General features: G+C 43.9%; 1 pseudogene; it reads right to left on the bottom strand.

Annotated features, from left to right (window-relative positions):
- Positions 1 to 3516: 3516 nt before the first annotated feature.
- LOC101832925 lies at positions 3517 to 4844 on the bottom strand (annotated as a pseudogene).
- Between the last annotated feature and the right edge of the window lie 258 nt (positions 4845 to 5102).

Here is a 5102-nt window from a genome sequence, read left to right as displayed (position 1 = left end):
GCTTTGGAGGCTGTCCTGGAACTCGCTCTGTAGACCAAGCTGGTCTCGAACTCACAGAGATCCACCTGCCTCTGCCTCCCCAGTTCTGGGATTAAAGGCATGCGCCACCAGTGCTCAACTAGGAATCTCTTTATATTATCACAAAATAAAGACTCAAGGGGAAAGGAATGAAAGCCACTCAGTAAAAGAAAGAAATATACCAAGGAATGCTCAACGCAAGTCTTACTCTAGAAAAGGATCCGGGCTGGGGTGAGATGGGAGAGATGGAGTAGAGCTGCAGTGGGAAGGGAAGCACAGATCTAGCTAATTTCCCTGGACTCAATCATCCAAAGAACATGGCAGCCATCTTGGAATTAGACTTTGATTTGCTGGTAAGAAATGATAGTACTGAGCTCATCACAAGCTGAGGTGCTCTTGCAGTTGGGTCACGTTGAGGTGACCACCCAGGCTAGCAGCTGCCACACTGCAGACAAACTCCTTGTCCATTGTCAGAAGTCTGAAATGAAAAAGAGGAATTCAGCTACCTTCTATCCTGAGCAACTATCTCAGTGTTATGGACAGGGGGGAATTGCTGTCCAAAACAAGAGAAGCTAGCCCTATACAAGTAATTTTGTCAATGTTGTTATTACATAACTAACACTCACCACATATGCAATTGTTATTAGTGAAACTTGGTGACCAGAGACATGATATGGTTTTACCTTTATAACATAAGAACCTAGCTGACAACTTGGTCAATTTTTGGTCAAGTTGATTCACCTGATTGTTTCAGTGGAAAACAATCAGCCACCTTTCTTGACAGGAAACTGACTGAATATACAGTTCATTGAACTTAAGTTCCTGTTTTTCTTCTTGATTCCTTACTTCACAGACACTAACTCTAAGTCGGATTTTGTTTTCTCAATTAGCCTGATGATACTCAGCAGAGAGAAGAGAGGCATTGTTATGCCTATCTTGTGCCCACGGTCACACAGTTGTCTCCTCTACAACCCTATCATTATTGAGTCTAACCTGTAAGTAAAGGATTCTCTGATCTTTCTATATCCATCTTTATCCTTTTATCCCTCACTCCTTCCCCTCTGTATCCCTACATATATCCACCCCAGGGAAATAGGCTACTCAAGCACATCTCTTTTGTGGTGCTGGAGATGGAAACTAATACCTTGAAATGTTAGGCAAACACTCCACTGAACTACATCCTCAGGTACCTTCCATAGAAATATGAAGGGTTCTGAATTATCAATTCATGACTAATCCTCTGTACACAGTTGTCCTTCTGCTACAATGGACCTATCTCATCCAGTCTATCCATTACCACTCATTCAATAGTTTTGGCAACTACCTCCTTTCTCTGGGGAGCCCCAAGAAAGGAGTGGGAATAGAGAAATGTATGATTTCCTCTCTGTGTTTCTGTCTGTCTCCCTCTCTATCTCTGCTTCTTTGTCATGCTCTCTCTTTCAAGGTCACCCAGGCAGATCTCAAATTCATTGCAATCCTCCTGCTTCAGCCTCCTTCATTCTGTGATTGCAAACATGAGCCACTGCGCCTGGCTTCCTTTCTGTCTCTTGACCTAGGAAAACATTTGGTAGGGGTGTAGAATGCCCTTGTTCCCTGCACTGTCCTCCTCACGGAAGACACCAAGTGTTGTTTCAAAAGCAAGGGAAAGCAGGGGATATTGTTTGCTTTTCTTTTCAAATGGTGGGTTTTTTCAACTTTAAAAACTGGATTTATTTGGAGAAAAACAAAACAAAAAGCCATCAACCAAAAGGATGTGATTTTACTTCTCAAGACATCTCCCAAGTCATATTTATAGAAGATATTTTTGTAAAATTTCATAGATGTATTCAGGAGTGGGACATTAAGTCAACTGCTGTTTTTATTAGCAGAGGTGCAAAGTAGGACAGTGGGTCACAACTTCCTTTTGGATACCACTATCTGGAAGGGAAGTAGACACGAAGAGGGGAAACTACCTTTACATTGTCTACGCCCAATGTTTTTTTTTAATCCATTCAACTGTGGTTATCTCTCTAAAAGCCTACTTCCTAGGTACTAGCCAATCAAGTCCCCTGGATAAGTGGCTTGCTATATGCCCCCTGCTGCATACTAAACCAACAATCCCACATAGCAGGCCTCGCTAGGGCTCGAACATCAAGACCAAGGTCTCATTTGTTTGCAGGTACTCTGACTTCCCACAACAGAGAAGCTTGCCACCTTGGGAACTGACCTCTACAAAGATGCACATCAAAGCAGACAGGTCAAGCTACTGTGTTCCAAGAGAAACCAGGACCTTGTTCAACAGTTCTTTGCATTATCCTTTATTTTTGAGGGGAGTTAAGAAGCCAACCCTCCCAAGCAGAGAACCACACACTGTGGGTCACATTATAAAACCAAGCACCGGCATGGGGTTCCAGTTAAGGAAACTTGTTAAACCTCAAAACACTGCAATCCAGGCTGAAGACCTCCAACTCAACTCTCCCCTTTTATGCACCCATATACACCACTCAAGTCCATTAATTGAACTGATCTCCACTGGGAGGGGTGTGAAAGCAGCAGGAGCAGAAAGGGACAAGGAATCAAAGATACCACAGAGCAAGTTTGCTTGAGAAGAGCAGTAATTCCTCAGGACACAGTTTCTGGTTGTCAAGATAAATTACATGTGAAGGCAGGTATGTGACTTATGGACACTGCTTCTGGGAGACTGACAGTGTCATCAACAACGTGAGATTACCAGAGTAACAAGGATTTGAAAGAATGTGGATGTATCCCAACCTAGGGAAAGGACAATGTTTAGAAGGGGCAAAATCAGGATACATAAGACTGCAATTTCCCACGACTTCTAAGTGCTTCCTCTTCCAGGAAATGACTATTCATGCGCTTACTGGAGGGCATACAATTTCCCTTCTTACCTGATATCATGGTATTTATTACCTCCCCAAACCTTTTCAAACTGTGATTAGAATTGAGCTTCTCATTCATTTTTGTCTCCAAGCAGTACTACTTGTTGATGGGGGGAGGTAAACAATTCCCCTAGGCTGGCCCCAGTTAAGTCAGAATTAAAGTAGAATGTCTGGCAGCCTCCTAAGGACTAAAACAACTCAAGAGACTAAATCTATCTAAAAATGAGAAATTTATTCAGGTAATGTTTGGGAATTCATTGGTGCCACCATGGGATAAGAATTAAAACTCTTCCTTGTACCTTCCTCTACTGCCTAACTGATTTGCCTGAGTGGGTCTCACTGTCACTACATTTCTGCTGAATGGAGTCCCAGGCATTAGTCACATATGTAACTGCTTGTTATCATCAGAACACACCACAACTTCCCCATTCAAAAGCAGTAGCCACATGTATCTGGCTACAATGGTGATTCTCCAGTATTGCATACTTTAAAAGGCTGCAACAGGCAAAAGAACTTCATTTCATTAAAGTTAAACAAGGTCTTCAGGAGATGGTGCGTTGTATTTTGTCTTGTCTGGATAGAAGTTTGATTTGCTCCTGAATGTTTCCGGGTGGAGAGACTAAGAGAAAGCATAGGATGTGGGTGGAGGTCTGCTCAGTGCCGCCACCTCCCTCATTCTCATCATCACCATCCACAGAGAGAGCAGGCTTCTTGCTTTCAGAACTTCACCATCCATGGAAAGAGCAGAATTCTTGCTTGCAGAAATGAACTTGGAGGCTGAATTCTTGTCATATTTCTTTGGGCTCAGGTGTAGATCTAGAGTCTTGATGGTTTTTTTTTTTTGCCATCTTTCCTATCCAACTCCTTCCAATGGTCTTTTTTCCCTCCATTTCCAGGACCACAGCTGGAGTTCCAACTTTGGCCTTTTGGGGCATTCACACCATCCATTTTATTTTTCCTTCATGTAGCTGAGGCTACTTCCTCTCCACCTCCTGTAGGGGACTGCTGTTCTCTGCCTGAGCTCTGGGATTCAGCAGGAGAGTTACAGCTTCAGGTCACAAACCACGCATCCTCCTTTGGTGGAGGGGCTGGCATGACCTTTAGAGGCCGATCTGGTTTAGAGGTTGCATAGTGACAGTCTTCTTTATTGAATGTTTCATTTTTCTAGAGACTTCTTGTTCTCTCTCTCCTTCGTGTGTTTCTGCCAGATGTGGCTGTGGCCCCAGTCTGCGATGACTCATTTCCTGTCCCCAACCATTCTCTTTCCTGAGTTTCTTCACTTTGCAGACTTGAGCTTCTCTCCTGGGGCCAGCAGTCTAGTTTTGGCTCATTCAAACGACGCTACAACTTCTCCTGCTCCTTCTGTAGTCGCTCTTCTGCTTCTCTTTCTCTGGCAGCTGTGTCTACAGTCTTTGTCCCACCGAAGATAGAAAGAAGCCACTTGACTGGACTGGGAGGTGCTAGCAAAAGAATTGTCTTCCTTAGGTGTACTCCGAGTCTTTAGATTAAGTTAGGATCTTTTGTGAAGAGGGTAGGAGGAGAGCTCTGCCATCATGCCTATCACTGTCTCAAGAGTAATCATCCCTGGAGTACCATGACTGATGGTCCCATCTGTCTTACCAGTCTTCATAGCGGTCACCACCTCCCCTGTAGTCAACATTCCTACGGTACACACTAGCAAATGCTCTTCTGCCATTGCCTATCCTGGAGGAATAGCCTCTGTCACAGTCTCTGATTCCTCGGTCATCATAACTATCCGGCCCCCATAGTGATCCATATGTTGGTGTGGCCCATCCTAACATCTGTCCTGATACCCATCCCGATACTGGTCTGAAGATCTTGATAATTGTCTCCAAAACTACCATCACCTTTTCTAGGTGGGTGGTCATCAAAGTTGTCTGTGGCAGGACAAGACCTACAGTCTGTATCTGTTTTGTCAGAATCCCAATTTTTTGGTAATTAAATTTGTTTTAAATTTCTTTTATTTATTTTACATACCGACCACAGTTTCCCCTCCCTCCTTTCATCCCATTCCCCACCTCTCCCATCTATCCCCTCCCCATCCACTCCTCCTCACCCATGTCTCCGTTCAGAAAGGGACAGGCCTCCCATGGGCATGAGCATTAAGAAGAACGACCAGCACTCCCACCCTCAGCCAGAAAGTCTATTAGGGACATGGTCTTTTCCTTTCTTTTTTTTTCCTGA

This window comes from Mesocricetus auratus, unplaced genomic scaffold (assembly GCF_017639785.1).
Source record: "Mesocricetus auratus isolate SY011 unplaced genomic scaffold, BCM_Maur_2.0 Super-Scaffold_100003, whole genome shotgun sequence".
NCBI classification, from domain to species: Eukaryota; Metazoa; Chordata; class Mammalia; order Rodentia; family Cricetidae; genus Mesocricetus; species Mesocricetus auratus.
The sequence above is the reverse complement of the archived record's forward strand: the minus strand, read 5'-3'. Positions and strand labels throughout refer to the sequence as shown.